The 17,762-nt window shown below is 37.6% G+C and overlaps 1 long non-coding RNA gene across 1 annotated transcript; it reads right to left on the reverse strand.

Moving 5' to 3' along the window:
* On the reverse strand, positions 1-6,289 carry LOC118645107. The gene is made up of 2 exons (XR_004962857.1): positions 5,784-6,289; positions 1-3,255 (listed from the first exon to the last, which is right to left on the reverse strand). It is a non-coding gene; the product is annotated as an uncharacterized LOC118645107 (long non-coding RNA).
* Between the last annotated feature and the right edge of the window lie 11,473 nt (positions 6,290-17,762).

The following is a 17,762-nucleotide window of genomic DNA, read 5'->3' on the forward strand; positions in this document are numbered from 1 at the left end:
TTTTTTTCTTGTTATTACTCATTTTATAAAAAGTAATTATTAGTTTGTTTATAATGTCATATTATAATGTCAAACCACCATCGTGAGAATAAGCGATGAGTTATCAGTGTAATTCCCATGGATGCTTCAACACCTGGCAGAATGTAGTGGTAGATGAGAAAGTTTTGTCAGTCAAAAAGGACAAGATCCGGTCTCAGTTCGTATTGAAACGTTTGTTCAGGTGGACAATAATTTTCTATTAATAACGTCCGGTGGGGCGCTGACACACATGGCAAATAATTTAATTCGTGACAGATGCTGTTACTTTATTATGTGCTTTAAAGAAAACTTTTATTGCATTTACCAAGTTTTTAAATTATTTTTTTGTATAAGAAAAATATTATCAAGATTAAAAATTAATAATTAAATTAATAAATATTAATAATAAATAATGTGTTATGTACAAAAAGAGATATTATCGTTTATGTTGTTACCACCCGTCGATTACTGATTAAATGATAAAATAGACTAAACTTTAAATTAATTTAAACTACATATATCATTGTATCAATTAGATTATAAATTTTATATTTATGCAATTAATTATAAAAATAATGAATCTTAAATTATATAAATTAATACGTGAATATTTTACATTTGCTTTACATTTCATTTAAACGCGTTTAACATTTTACTATTTTAAATAAGTTGAACTTTTTACTTTTTATAAACAAAAGAAATTTTCAAAAACAACTAAATGATGCAAACATGAAGTTTATAATTAAAGATCATAACCGTTATTTAAGAAATAATTTAATGTATTTCCCATACTTCATTTATCCATCTCAGTATATTTTAAACTTTTAAATAACCATATTTTTAAATAAAATTAATTATTAATGAAAAATATATTTAATTAACCATTTGAAGGTAAATATTTTACTTGTATTATCAATAGTTTCTCATATTCTGAACGAAACTTACTGAAGCTTAAAGAAAACTGCGATAGAGGGCAATACATAACTCGTTGGACTACAGTAGACTTCTGCAGAATCATTGATCCATAGTTTAGGCTACGATACTACAGATACAAGCTTTATACACATTCACATATAAATATACATATGTATATATATATTTTTTTTTTACCAATAATGCAATAAAGAATTAAGGAGAAATCAAAATAAAATACAAAAATCTAATTTTTAAAAATCAAAATAAAAAGAAAGAAGAAAAAATTGGGAAACTTATTGAGATAGATTTAGTATTAATTTTTAAATATTTATCCCAAACATAAATATAAAGAATAAATAGATAAGTGTAAAATTAATTTTTAGAAAATATGAAAATAAAGGCAAATAGAAAAAGAAAAAAAACTAATTAAATATGCAATTTCAATGTACTGAATAAAACGTAATTATAATTATGCATTATGTCACAGTTGTATTATGCATGCATATATATATGTGTGTGTGTATATAAAATAATATTTATTAATAATCTAATTTAATAGTTTTTATATAATGTTTATCTGATATTAGGTTTATCTTTATATTAGGGCAAAATTCTTGTTCATGCATAGACCCATGCATGTATCATTGTTTTTCAATTACTATTGTTAACTTATGACTTGAACATTTTATTTTGTTTCATATACTTTCCTTACCTGAGGATTTTTTTTAAACACATACCTATTCGTGTGTGGCCAAAAATTAAACGTATAACAACTTGCATCCGTCACATTTACTCACATTTAGGTCCCCCTTTTTTATAGCGTGTGATGAATGCTATTTTACCGCGCTTCTCGTTAGTTCAATTTTACGATCTAAGCTGAGTAACTGTTATTTTTTCGTAATTTCAGAGATAATTACGACACTCCGCTGTTTCCAGTTCCGAAATCGTGATACTTGATTGTCAGGGGAATCTTAATTGCGGTAGTTACATCGTTATAAATTTCGCTGCAATTTATATATTTGATTGCGCAGAGTATTAAAAAAATTATATATAACTACGTTTTATAATATAATAATAAAAATATTTTTTTGTAAATTTACAGTTTGATAAAATAATTCAAATAATTTTAAACACAATTTTCATACACAATATATATAACACTGTGATTTGTTTAACAGATTTAACCATCCATTCACTTTTAATTTATTTTATTGTAACGCGGATGAGTTGTGCGTTCTCGTATCCAGTAGAAACTCTATAGCAATTAGCTGCCACAGATTCATTAGTCAAATGGACCGGTACAAGAGAAATTAATAGGATATGTCCTGCATCCAATTAGGGTGTCGGAATTTGACCGAAGGGGGTGGATTCTTAATTACTTTTCGAGGAATGATATACCGCCAGCCTTTTCGGAAGCTCGAATGATGATGAATTAGGGTGAAATATATGGAACTATGTCTCGGAACATAAATCTCGGAAGGTTTTGTATACGCTCATTAGTATTGTATTATTTTGCATCGAGAAAAAGCTCGTACTCCAATATTATCGCATAAAGCTGCCTGCAATTAGATGAATTAAAACAAATTGCGCGATCAAGTCTAATTTCAAAAAAGAAATACTAATTATCAATCTTACTTAACTGTAAAAAAAAACTCGGCAAAGACATTATTAAAAATGCTTTCGCCTGCAGGAAAACTCAAAAAATTTCATTCAATTGTGATTTCCATAAAATACGATCTTTTAATAACGCGCTGCTTCTCCATCGTCTATTATTACCTTTATGATATCTAATTGCGACACGTATCGCCAAAAGCACGCATTTTGCCTCCGCAATGTGGAATAACGGCCGTTCCCAGGTTTGTATATCGTGTAATCAAAATTTTGAGCAAAATAACCGAGCAAATGTTAAATGAACACGAGCCATTACTGCGGGTCATTCGCGTGATCGGCTTAATTGCGCGACGCGATGATGCACGAGCGACTTCTCGTGTTGATAATGAATCGCCCGGTGCGAGCGCGAATGCGCGTGGGATCCAATCTCCGGGACGAGGGACACGTGGTGGGCATCGTCTCGCGAGCGCATCCGGAGAGAGTCGAGCACGAACGAGTTAGAAAACGCGCGATCCACGTGTGCAGAGCGTGCCACGCGTGACTGCAGCTGCAGCGGTGGTGGGAGGACACGAGAGTTGAGCAGAGAAGGAGGAGGAGAGGGTCAGTTGCATTCCTCCGGACAAAGAATCCCTGGCGGAGCGCACCGCCGCGACGAGAAGCGGTGCTCTTCTATGAAGACCCTTGCGAATAAATGCACTCTTTGCAAACATTCTGCAAATTCAATATTTATTTTTTTTTTTACAAATTAAGGTTTCGTAATAATATTGACGTTAATATTAGCGGCTTTTTGTGGTGAAAATATATAATAACATATTTAATAATGAAAATAAAATATGTTCAATTAAATTTAAAAATAAATTTAATATTGATTTAATAATAATTTAATAATTGTACGTAACCTAAAATATTTTAATATTTTAATATTTTACTGTTTACCAAATTTACACACACACACACACATATATAGTAATGTACATAATATCGTGTACAACGTATGCATCAAATATTCAATTATGTACATACCGATTTTAATTATTTAATATTACATTTTATGTTATAATAATATTTGAAGAATTTGCTTGTTCATCAAGTAAAACTCAGGTATTTGTATTATTTACAATACAACGACTAGTCCAGTTTTTATAAAGAATAAAAGAAGTATGAGTTGATTAATGTCAAAATATTTAAGATACTTTTGCTGTAGCGAACGTCAACTAGTATTTTTATTTAAAAAAAGAAAGAAATACAGATTCTATTGAAAATCGAATGCCTTCCGAGCGGAAAGCTCTCGTCAAAGGAAAAACCCGCTTCGCTCTTTTTGACGCCGCGCGAGCGTGAAGAAAAGAAATCGGATGGTCGGCCCCGCGTAAAACGAGCGGTCGCGCTTTTTCCCGTTGTAAAAGTTAATTCTGCTTTTTGCAAAGCCGGTAGATCCCGCGCGCTGTGCGGCGTGTGCGCCGCACGGTATTTTGATGAGGAGGAATGGAGCCGGTCGGGCGGCTCCGCGACACAGAAATTGCAATTTGAATTAGCCGCGAAAGCCGGAGCTAATGATTCCTAAAGAGCAAAACATGCCGGCGTACACGAGCCGACGATATTCGTGGCCTGGCAAGAAAGAGTCCCCCGCGCGACCTCGTGGACCGTGAAAAGAGCGGAGGTGAGCCGGGAGAGAGATTCGTTTCTCACCGGATGCCGGTGCTACGAAAGGCGCGTTTCTTATCACGCGGCAGCCGAGAGACCGGACCACAGGCAATGGGTGTGAGATCTCGTTAATCCGTACCGGAATCATGTAACAAACGGGATAATTGCGATAATTGTGGCGTATAACGCCGCTCGAAGGTTATTACATTGACGCTGTAAGTATGAACGTCGTATACGTTAATTGAGTGCCTTTTATAAAGGGGGATCGAACAGTTAGATTGCGCGAAATTACAAGGTAGAAATTTTCCAATTTTCTGTAATATGTCAATGAAATATTTTTTCATCTATTTCGTTTTCGCGATCTCATCACCGACTGTTTTCATTCTGTAATCGTGTTTTTTTTTTTTTTTTTTTTTTTTTTTTTTTTTACGATAACTATAATATTTTTTCTCGTTCTTTAAAAACATGATCTTCGTTTGTAATCCATTTCATTATAAATGCATCACATAAATGCAAGATTTTTTAAGATTTAAATAAACTTTTGCACGAATATTTATTAGATAAGAAATAAAAGAAAGTGCTATTTCTTAGTTAATAATGTATGAATTTAACATTTTTGGTAATGCTTTAAGATGTGATACATCCTTGAGGGAAAACAGTTGAGTACAAAAGAGAATGAAAAAAATAAAATTAATTACATAGATCTAATTACGTCCAGTGAATTATGTAATGTATTGTTTATTCAATATACTTTGCGGAATGTATGCGAAATGCTGAATACCGCATTTAATAATAGATTTTGAATTTCGATTATATTAATTAATTAATGAGTATAGTCATTATTATATCGTTTTTAGTCTCGTATTTAATTTAATTTTTATATTTGGTAATGGAGAATAAAAATCAATATTTATAAATGAATAATATAAAATTCGTGTGGTGAGATTTATTTAATTAAGATCTAGCGCGCAAAACAATTGGCGAAGCAACGATTGTATTATTATACAATATCAAGAGTTCTTTATAAATATTTTCACCCTCTTTTATTCCTCTTATATCGCTTGCTCGTATTGTACATACAAAAATAATCTAGAGATCATATTATTCAATGTCCAAAATGTGCGCGAAAAAATATCGATAGCAATAGCTCGCGGCGATAGCTCCTGCCGAGTGAAGTCAGCCGCGCCAACTTCATTCCCTCCGCCATGTTCGATTCACTCGTTGCGTCTACTTGCGTGTCATATCCGTCGCGAGTGCCGAACGCGTCGTGATTTCATTCGTCTGTCCGCGTTATTCTCCCGCTGCCGCATAAAAAAATGCGCGCCCCGTCGCGAGTTTAACACCGGGAGCCGGGAGTGCCGTGCGAAGTGTCGCGCCAACGTAACTGACGATACTTTCGCGAGTGAATGTGTGCGCCACGAAGGAGCATCGTTGGAGGTTGGAGGCTGAGAGGAGGAGGGGGCCTGAGGCAGCGGGAGACGCGACGGCGGAGCAACCGTGAGGTGAGCGATCGTTATTTGTTTACTATTTGCTATCTCGTGGTGGATTTCGTCCGCCGATTCTCGGACGCGCGACTTAACCTGCTTTATACGACATACCTTTCGAGGTGCAACGTCGATGCAATATCGTCGAGATATTCAACGCTGTGATCCTAAAAAGATTTTATGTCGGACGTTGCGTCTCACTTGGGCTGCGTTCGCCTTGGCACTCATAGCACTTGTCATTCGTTCTTGTTTAATATTTGATAAGCGACGAAATAATATTTATACGAATTAAGGCATCAGTTGCTTAAATAGCACACTGCCCGACAATGAATCGAGTTTCTAGGCATCCCGAACGGGGTAAGGGGAACGTAGAAAATAGCCACGGCGCCATCAGTCGGCAGCGGCTGACTGGACATTTATCGATCTAATTATCGATGCGAAGTAGTCGCTAGGTCGATAAAGGTCTACGCCTCCTTTATCTTACGAGGGGTGCCTATTAGGAATGAATCATTGTCGGGCAATGGATGAACATGTGAGTCTCTTAATTCGTATTGCCTTTGAAAGTATCGAATTTATGAATTAAAATAATTATGAAAATATAAGGGATCATTAATTAATACTTATTTTGTTAATAATAAAAAAGACATTGAAATGAAACAGGCTTGAATTTATTTTACAACTAATATATTTTTATTCGTATCAATTATTAGTTTTATTATCACTTTTTTATCAGTCTTTATTTGTTAAAATATATTACTTTCATATTTTGATAAAATTAAAAGTAGATTATTAAAAATTAAAGTTTAGAACACAATTTTCACTATTTCTGATGAAATCTAAAATTTGCACGATCCATTAATCATTATTTACATTCATGACAATTTGTGAAACATAGTATACACGTAATGTTAATTATTTATATTTTATGCATAATGTCCAGGCTACGATTTGCGTATTTATCAACTCTTCTCTATAATAAATTTTCTATATATTAATTATTAACTTAAAAAAAATACATAGTAATTAACAGTGATTGTGATTATTTTTTTGTATTTGCATTTTTTAATAAAATATCTGTTAAAAGGACGATTAAAAAATTTAACACATCCAATAAAAATGTTTTTAAGTATTGATTATTTTATACATTGCTTTAATATGAATATATTTGTATGTTACAGACATGTCGCAGTTATAACTCTGCCGTTGCGCATCGCTCGGTGAGTTATTTTTTATTTTAATTTTAACACAAAAAATTTGTGAAAATTATATTTCAAACATAACTAAAATATATGAAAATGAAGATATTATAAAATAATTACGAGGATTTAAAGAATCTTTTCCTAATAATTATTCCCAATATTGATGGTAAAATGTTTATGAATTTATTATAAACGTATATAGAAAGAACGATTTTACTGAAATACAAATTAAAAAATAACTTATACGTTAAACTAAAAATTATACTAGTTGTTTGAGCTGTTTAGAATGTCAAAATTTTTTGCAGCAATGTTATGATGTTTGTACGTCTTTTATGATTATTTCGATAGCCCATAAAATTATTTCTAATCTACATCTAGTTAAATTTTTGAATATTGCAAAGTTCTTAAAATTGTTCTTTTTGTGTAGCAATAAAATACTCTATGTATTATTTATATTCTTTGGATTAAAAGAAAGAATTATGTAAACAAAATTACATAAATATTGCTACCTCGATATTGAAATAAATAATTTAATAACTAGATGAGTGATATGAGATAGTCACTGCCGGCGAGAGGTAAAAGTGTGGTTTTTTTTTGTTCTTCTACGGCAACCTTATACCGCACGAACGGTAACATACCCGCGGCATCGGTATCGCACGTCTCATCACATTTATACACCTTGCACCTCCGCTTCGACGTCGGTACTTTTGACGTGCCGCACAACTTGCGTTTCTTCTTATTTGCACGTCGCGTGAATTCCATAGTGAAATGTAGATAAAACTGGGGAATAAAAAAATCGTAAACGTCATGCATCGCGCGACAACATTTTACGCACGCTAGGACTATACGCTAGTAGTGAAAAATCTTTACGTGAGGAAATTAAAGAAGGGAAGATTTAATCTCTATCTTTAAGCGAATTAAATGGATCATGATTTATCGTTGCGCGCTAGGGCCGGCAGTAGAATTCGCGTTATATATCGGCAATCTACGGAGCGGAGTGCGTAAACGGCTACGGCGTGTGGTTACGTATGGAAACAATAATTCGAAAATACGCCATATATTTTCTGAGGGGTTAATTACAACGAGGTAGAGCCAGACAAAGTCGTAAGGGATTACGAAATAATTACCCAGTGCGCGGTTTTCGCTCGAGGTTTGCTGATTGTAGGCTGGAAGATAAATGAGCCAATTATGAAATCGACGAAATTTCACACCGCGGACGAAAATTCATTAGGGTGGTTCGTGGGCATAAATAAATCCGTACGCGCCCCTACACGCCCACGGTATCACGAACAAAGGCAGGTGTCGGTGATTCTCGGAGGTTTAGAATGGGAGATCATTGAGCGAGATTTTGAAGTTCAAGAGTCCCCTACTACGAGAAGAAAAGTGGTTTCCTTCGTCTATAGAATGCTGAGAATTCGTACGAATCGAGATTCCCGGTTATCATGATAGCGGTTATTCCGGCGAGAACAGAGAGGAACAACTGGTTACTCGGATAACGAAGGGCTGGAAAACAAGACTTGTACCCGTCTGATATCCGATAAGGGCTATCCTCGCAACAAATTCAGGAAAATGTTAACGATCCGAACGAGATAGAAAAACAAGGCGAAGTATTTATTCGTCGTTATAAAGCCCTACAAAATAACGGTTAAAAGCCCATGAGTCGCCTTCTATTTATTCGCGTACGATTTTCTTCCCCCTTTTTTTTGGTCTCGTAGAGCTTCATGCGCGGTATCCTCGTAAATTCATCTTTTAAACCCTCAGCAACGTCTCTTCTCGCTGAGTCGGAGACTTCTTAGAGGCCGTCGGGACTCATTTATTATTCAGATTTATAGCCAGACTTGAACTGACTCCCACAGATCGGCAGGTCTTTGCGATTCTGCGAGTTTGCCGCAAACCCTTGAAGACCCTCGGAAATTCAATGTTTTGCATACGACACGATCTTCGTTCGATTCGAAACCCACGTTCAATAAGAAACTTCAACCAGCTGTACATCTTTTGACAAAACTGACGCGTCTATAAATTTTGTTAATATTTGACTCGTGACGAATTCGATGCACTTCGCGATTCATCATTATTTCATTTTCGAGAAAAACTTATTTTACAATATCGATGGGAGCTAGTTCGGGGTATGCGCCGAATTACTATTCGACAATTACTGGAATCACATCGTATATGAGAGATACGAGGAGAGAATAATTAAACACCGAGCTGGAATTCCTCAGGCGGAGTCCCTGTGAACGGAAAGGACGTAGAAGACGTCCGCGGCGGATAAAAGAGAAAAGACGGTGCAGAACGTTGGAAGGACAGGAGCTAAGCGGCGAACGGATGGACAGACGGACACGCCGCAGACAGTATCGGACTGATCTCAGCGAGTGAACCCAATTACCCACCGAAGGGCCAGATTTATTGTCTGGACGGGGGACTGACTGAGGGTTCCTGATGCCCACGATGGTGGCAGAGCCACTCTTTACGATGGCCCTGGGCCCGCAACGAGTGCGGCGGAGATCGTGGCGGCGGCGCGGGCCGCAAGGTGTCGTGTGGCTTTACTCACCCAATTATCAGTGCGCTGAAAACGGCCTTAACTATAGATGCTCCTGAAGAAGTCCGACTCGGTGCGAGCCACAGAACGGATCCGATCGGGATCTACGGGATCCGCTTTCGTTCGCGCGAGCAGCTGATCATAAACAATATATAATTGACATGATTTATCGACCGCAACTGTTCTTATCTTTGCGGTCATGCGAGTACTTAACGAATGATTGACACCAATAGTCTCGTTGATGTCGCCAATCGACAAACCTGAAGAAATTAGCAGGATATTTTGAGCTTGTCCAATGATTCAAGATCGATTGCATTCGATATTATCCAATAGTAATTTTGCGACAGTTTATAAGAATTAAATATTTTTAATTGCTATCGAACAACAATAGCTTGAGCAAATCGAAGCAAAAAATTTTTTGACCGGCTAAACACGCTTTTTTCTAGCATTAATAATCTCGACATATTACAAGATAGATCCGGCCTTTTGTAATATCCGAAAGCTTGGTTCTACTTAAAGTCTATCTAGCAGCTAATTGGAATCTCGCCATCTAGAACACTTCGTCTTCCTTTCGCAACTCTTTGCCGAAACTCTCACTGCTGCCATTGGCTAGACTTCATCCCGGAGATATGTAAATCCTCGACAAAAGGGTACGCGAGAGAGGATACCTACCTTCAGATGGCTGCAGGTGCCTGTCACCGGAGGCAGACATACTTTAGTCGCGAGCCGAAAAGTGGAAGGATGCGTGCTCTTTGCGACTCGCCGCCGCCATGCTGTCCCGGATACGTCGCCGCGATGCTAACTGACACCTCACAAGGCGCTGATCGAAGTATTTATTGTCCTTACGCAAGACGTTCCAACCGCTTCACTTCTATACGTGTAATGATCCACTTTTGCATTTGAGTTTATCTGTGCACAATCTCTCGGGTTGCTTTACTAGTTACTTCGCATAGCTGCTTATCTGTTCTCCTTTCTGCCGAAATAATAGCGATGTAAACACTCCAATAAACACTGCCTTATTTTTAACATTGAAATGAAATAAAAACGCGAGGAAAGCTTTAAGAAATTGAAACAAGATATTTTAAATTCTTGCGAAATATAATTTAGATCATTAAGTAAAACATGTAGCCCTAAATGAGTTTCTCTGTGAATGATACCACGTGCTTTACCCTTTTTTAAGAAATTAAATTTTATGATAATATTATAATATTACAAACCAATCTCACGTGTCCTGCGTGTAATTATCCTGACAAATAACCGTCATCCGTCTTTCGTAACTTTATCCATAAAATTATTTCTTCCATACTACAGAGATATCGATATTGAATATCACCTATGAAATATCGCGATAAAAAATGTCAGTAAATCAACCATGCTTATCGAGTGGTTCTTGGTGTAGAGAATGGCAAAAAACTGAAATGTCGAAAGAACCCTACACCGTCCTATAATTATATTATTACCCGCTGCGTAGCTCATGACTTCAATTTGTCTTCGGTCCCAACGAGTTCGTGTAATTTGTGATTTATCACTGTCCCCACTCTTCGAACTTTTCTCTCTTGTGATATCGCTTACGCCTCCGAGGCGTATAATTTCACTATGTCGCGCATCGAAATTTAGAAAGAAAAAAAACTAAGGACAAACGCAATATAAGAACAAGTGAATCCGTGCAAAATTGATCGTAATAAAAGAAAATATAATTAATTACTCTCTTTGAAATAAAAATCAGGGAACATTACATACGGTTGAATCGGTGAAGCGCTTCTAGCCATTTTGAAAGAGAGAGAGAGAGAGAGAGAGAGAGAGAGAGAGAGAGAGAGAGAGAGGAAGAGATAAATAAATGTAAGCGGCCAAACCGGCGGTTAAAGTTCTTCGAAGAAAACGTCCATCGCGTCGGGCAGGGTTTGCCCTGTGGGTGATAAATCGGTGGCACTACCTTCGATTTTGCGCGCGATAATTAAAACAGCACTATTATAAGTGCATTTGGCGGACGGTAATGATCGGTTCGCTCAATTTCCTGCAAATACGTATGTCTCAATTAGCGTTTACGTATTTAATCGGTGCCGTGCGCGATTTGCCGGAATGCGGGTAAACTTCGCCTCAAGGGCTTTTGCTTTAAGAGAAAAGAGAGCGATTATCTCGAAATTAGAACGGCGATAATTACGGTGCGCGAATTACGCGCGCAAAAGAAACTTTCCTCGAAGGAAATAAGCGGATGGTATTTCTTTCTGCCACAAACCACCGATCTTCGTGTTTTTATTTTTTTATTGCACGCTTTTTTTCCTGTAAAATAGACGTGACTTTATTATACGTGTGTGAAGTTAGCATCTCAAAGTTTAGCATCTCATAAAAATACTGCAGAATTACTTGCATCCAGCATAGTTCTACAGTTCTTGATAGGTTTCAACAATATTCCATTGAATTACCTATTTTAATTAAATTTTTATAAAAGAGATGCTAACTTCCAAAAACACATAATAGCATCTCACCGTATTTCGAATATACGACCACAGAGAAGACTAAATCTATAGAGTTCTATCGTTTAGAGACGTCCTATCAATAGTTTTGAGATTAAATTAATAAAAAAAAAATTTTTTGTTACAAAACATACGTATATATGCGTATACGTCTGCGCACGTGGATTTGGTGTAACTGGCATCTCAGATAGACAAAATTAATTAATTTAAAAAATTTAGAAAGTATTTTTCAACAACTATCTTGATGGAAAATTTGTATTTATAGGTCTAGACATGAGATGTTGATTGAATATCGACAGTTCTATTTCTTTTAACGCAGTATGCGCGCGCGCGCGTGTATGTGTGTGTGTGTGTGTGTGTGTGTGTGTGTGTGTGTGTGTTAAAATTTTAATCAATTATGTTTACTTATCTTTAAATAGATTTATTATACATATCATTATACATATCATTGTATATGTAATTTTTTTCGATAATGAAAATGAATCGCCAGCGATTTCATATTCTTGTTCTTCATGCGATGCAACCACGAAACCAAGTTTTTACGTTAGCCTCATTTTAACGCAATTAAGCTAAATGCTTCGGTTTCAGACAGATGAAAGTAAATATCGAGCCGATAGCGATCTCGGCGATATAAATCGACCGTGACAATTCGATCGTTAGAGCAAGATCTCAAGAGCGAGAGAATCGGTCCCATTGCTTTAAATTAACTGGAAGAACTGGAAGTCACCGCAGAGATGGACGCGTAAATCGTAACATTCCTAGATGGCGAGATAGCTTTACATCTGCCGACCGTCGGGATAATTTGGACGCAGTTGGAGATTGATCGAAAATCGCGTACAGCCTCAATCTGCGTGATATTATCTAATTAAGCGTGGAGTCCGGCTTTTACGTTTCAAATTAAATCCAATCTTTGTAATGAAAAGTACATACGAATCTTGAAATCGTATACGTCGAGGGGAATTACTCACACGCTTCGGCCCGTCGCCGGAAACTAACGAGTCGTAAAGATTATACCTTTTCGTCTTTGCCGAGACGAATTACCGATTTCGTGCGACGTGCGCGTTCGCAAATTAAATTTTCACGTGACGCCGGACGGCGGACGATCATTAAAAGTGAATTTGCCAGGAATCGGCGCTTCGTCGAAAAGCACCTGACGAACCGTAATGGCGTGTGCCGGGATATCCTCTGCAAGTGAAAAAAAGGTCCCCGGGGCCTCAGCAAAAACGTAGCCGGCAGGCGAGAACCTTGCGCCCGCGCGCCCATGCAATACGGTACAAAAATTTGCATTTTTATGTGACGAAGGCTACTCTTTCGCTGCTCGTCGAAATTGCCAGCTCCCCGCGACTCCCTCGGAAGTGCTCTCTCTCTTTCTCTCTCTCTCTCTTTCTTTCTCTGCGAGCCCGCCGTTTTTCGCCGGTCGCACGAAAAACTCGCACGGTCATTTTAAATTCATTAGGCGATTCTGGACGTGACTCGGGCAACACAAAGCAGGCATGACGTAGCGCGAGGAGAAAGACGATTTACCGCCGTTTTCAAGCCTCCTTATGCGAGAATCCGTGCAGCAATTCTCTTTCAGCTGAATCCCGTGCCCCCTTCGATCGCAAATAACTCGATTCTTTATTCTATCAATTGAAACAAAAGTCCATTGTAGCTTTCTAAATAGTGCCGAGGTAATGGAATTTTATTGAAACTTGATTATCTTTCTTTTTTACATAATTAAATGCATTTTCGCCGTAAAAAAACGATAGTGTTGCGGGGAGTTGCGATTTCAGAAGATTTCAACTTTGAAAATTACAGTCGCCTACTCATCGAAAATTTCTTGATAAGGAACGTAGAAATCCCTGAGTGCCCAGACTCGCCCAAGGGTATACGCCTTCTTCATGTATCTCGTTGTATCTACTCGCGCGTGAAACTCGCCGGATATTTCCCGACGTCTGATCGCGTCGTTAGGTGAATCCCACCTCGTAGGGTTAGCAGGAAGGGCGAGAAAGTGGTACGGGTGTGAGAAGGATTACGGCAGATCCTGCCTTCGGGATGACCTGTGACCCACGCGGTAACTCACCGCCCACGTTGCACCTGCCTCGGCGCTATCGTACTGCTTTATTGGTTTATCTCGCCTTCGAGAGGGGTGCATGAACTCCGAGAGCGAAACTTGCATGAACTCCGACCCATGCTTTCACGTGCTCACATCTGAGCGTTAGGGACATTGTCAGGAGAGAAAGAGAGAAAGAGAGAGAGAGATCTGAAGTTTGAAAAAATTAAATGAGATTATCCTGTGCCATGACAATTATATTTCTCGATGATGTATAGATTCGAGTTTCTTATTATGTTAAAATGTTTTTATACTTCCAAATAAACGGATGAGAATAAATGTGAATAAAAATAGAATTGAAATCATAGTATTCTGCTGGTTATTTAAAAAATTATTAAAGCATAGAGAAATTACTACATTGCTTACAAGGCTGTCCGTACTTTGAATGCTAATTTATTCTGTTACGAGGTTTGTTATCTTTTTTCTCTATGTCGCTTTAAAATTGAAAATTATTATGACATATTTTATGTGTATCGTATCATTTACTACAAAACTATTTTATGTTAATTATATAAGTACACTGTCTTTGCTGGTTAAAATATGATTGTCGTATTTGAGCAGCTGATATTTTTTAAGAGTTAAAATGCAAATTTGATGAAAGAAAGTAATTTAAAAATCTAATTGCGAATCTTTTCAACACCTTAAAAAGACATCATGAGATAAAAGAACATTTGATTCTACCAAGGTGCCGAACTTCTGTAATCTAAAGAGGAGAAGCTATCGCATTGGTATGCAAAACATTTAATTCCGGCGGGCATTTAGGAAATTATACAGTCGCCGTAGAAATTACTGCGTCCTGCGGTATCTTGGATTAAATGTCGCATTCGTGATAAAATTATGCTAATTTATTCCGCTACAATGTTAAATTCACCACTATTATCCCTTTTCTTGCTTCTTGTGGAACTGAAAATTACATGCGTTTAGGACGTCTTAGGTGAAGATCCTTTAGCGTTGTCCTTCTTCTTATGAGAGGGTTATTTTCCGACGGGAAACAGATTATTGTGTATACGTAATTATCCTCGTCCATTATACACTCGATCTTATTACACGAAAATATTTATTAGGGTTTAGATGTTTCTAAGGTCGGTAATTAAATTTTTTTAAATCTTATATCTACAAGCCACTTCGATCGTTCCTGATAAAGTCAAAGTAATTGTTATCATCAATAAAAAAAATGCTATTTGAAAATATATTATCTATGTAGCATTATCTTTTTTTTTCGCTATTACGCACATGGGAAAAGATGCATTAGTTCTAAGTGTTTCTATGATGAAGTTTTCTTCTTCCAAGGGACACAATTGAGTTACAAAGATAAATGCCTGCACGAAGAGAATTTTCTCTCAGAATTTACTCTTAAAATCATAGTAGCCGTAAGACAACTTGGACCTCGAAGAATTTTATTATACTTTTTACGTAAAATGTAGTAGAGAGTTGTAGTAAAATTTTATTAAATTTCTAAGGAAAGTTCTAAGGAAACATTTTCTTTGTGCGGATATAATAGATGGCAACAGCGATAAATCTTCGAAATGTTGAGATACTACAATTGATACGTGAATTTCGCGATGAAATTACGTTATTAAACAATTGCGAAAATACACAAGACCACACACGGAAGCACCTGCAGCGCGATACAAGGTAATACGTGGCGACTAACAGCATAATTTGCAGCTTCCGGGCGAATGCATGTTGCAAGTAAGGCATTATCAAATTTCAGATTCGACTCGGCCGAATCTTCGCTCTCCCACCTCGCGATTTTTCTGGATCCACCGCGTATAAATATTTAACGTAGCGATCATTCATTTCACCCTGAATTGCAACCCATAATTTTCGACAGACTCGAGGCCTCTCTCTTCTTGCGCGATTAACTTTCCGAATGTTCTCGAAATTTTCCCGAAGATACTGTATTTCGGATTTTATCTCGTCTATTTTTTTTTTTTAGTCATTATGTATGCATTGCATCTACATTATACCCGGATTTTTATTTGGAGGCGGGTCACGTTTCAGCGCATACATGCACGAGGGAAAAGTCGGACGCACTCTACTATAATTGAAACAACCAATTTTTTATGATAGCTACACCGTTTCATTAAGACCTTTGCCGTGGATGGAGGATTATCGATTTCAAGCAATACCGAAGATCGGGTGGCACATCCTCGCCGATCGATATCAGTATCCGATCAGTATACGCTTCGCTCGACCTCCCAACGGGCTACTCGATCACTATACATCATGTAAGATCGCGTAAGACTCTTGCGATATAATGAAATGTAGCCACGAACGTATTTACACAATTATCCGGCCAACTCGATTTAGTACACATCATGCGCTTTCTGTTAATGTTCCTCCTCCACAAAAAAAATTATCCGATAAACCATTAAGCAATCGCGATAGCAATCTGCAGTGTGCGATATTTTCTGCAGCGAAGAGATCGATTATATTTGATAAGGTCTTATAAAGGTAACGTGTGATCATAAAGTATAGAGCTTTCTCTATCGCAGTGAGGAAAATAGCAAAAATAAGATGTAATTGGACGTGTTACATACTATTCTCGCTGGATGGCAAGCGGGAGCGCGCTACAATGACCACGCGACCCTGGCTCCACGCGGTGAGGCAGTAGCTCATAATCGTTTGTTCGGGCATCTTGAAATACGACTGTAATTTAGGACATCGTTAAAGACCATTAAGCGGAATGTGCGTACAGCCAGATCGATACGCACCTCCGTGGTGCCCGTCTCGTAAATCTACATTTATAGCCGTCGAATTCGAGCCTCGAGTTTTCGTCGCGCAGCAACAGCTGTGGACCCGTTCCCATCGAGATCATCCGGCGTCTCTCTCCGCCGCGGCGCGGTAAAGGCGTGACATGGCGACTTTTACGATTTTCATTACGTTCGACATCGGACGCGGGTTGTTGCATTCGTGAAACATAAATGCTAATTCGGGACTGCGACCGTAGCGCGTCGTGATAAATCGCGGCGCAGATGCACCGTGTTATTCGCGCCTTGTTCGCATATTTTTCTCAGCACGCAAAGTTAATTGAAAATCAAGCGCAGGATAGGGCCGCATGTATCCGTGGAACGCGGTTTTCAAACGATTCAATAATGTACACTTTTAACGAGGCTCATTTGTTTATTCGGGATAAACCTGCTGTAAGCATAGCCATGCACAGCGCCCGAGTTATGTTTCGTAACGAGTAACGAAATAAAATTGGGCGGCATTTATATTCCCTAAACGCATACGGTGTCTCCTTCCGTGCCAGTTAAATACGTCGTGGGCCCGCCGATTCATTAAATATCCCGCGATTAAATTTTCTAGAAACATTTATAGTTTGTGAAACGGTCGGTAATTCGTGCCGACACTTGTGAAATTGCGATGCCCAATTAATATGCATTGCTTGCACGGCCGCGCCCAAAGAAACCAGGGGCGGTTTGCCCTTCTTTTTTTTTTTTGCGAGACTCAATTATGCTTTTCTGCTATCCGAGGTGAGCTGGCAGTATACAGGGCTCGAGTGCAAATTAGAAGAGTATCATAATTGAAATCATCAAACACCGATTTGTTTCTAATAAGAGTAACATGAATAAAATTCCATATTGCTACGTGAATTCATGCGATTTTGATGATTGCCCGTAATATTCGGCCGATTCCTCGGCCGTAAAACTGTTATTAGACCATTTTATGGATTGGTGCAGTTTGTAATTAGGTTTTTATCGATGGTTGTGGCGCGCAGATTTTTATTGCTGTTTCTTTTTACGCTGTTTATTGACTGGAAGATGGGCCACAGATTGGTGGGTG

Source organism: Monomorium pharaonis, chromosome 4 (genome assembly GCF_013373865.1).
Source record: "Monomorium pharaonis isolate MP-MQ-018 chromosome 4, ASM1337386v2, whole genome shotgun sequence".
In the NCBI taxonomy this organism is placed as follows: Eukaryota; Metazoa; Arthropoda; class Insecta; order Hymenoptera; family Formicidae; genus Monomorium; species Monomorium pharaonis.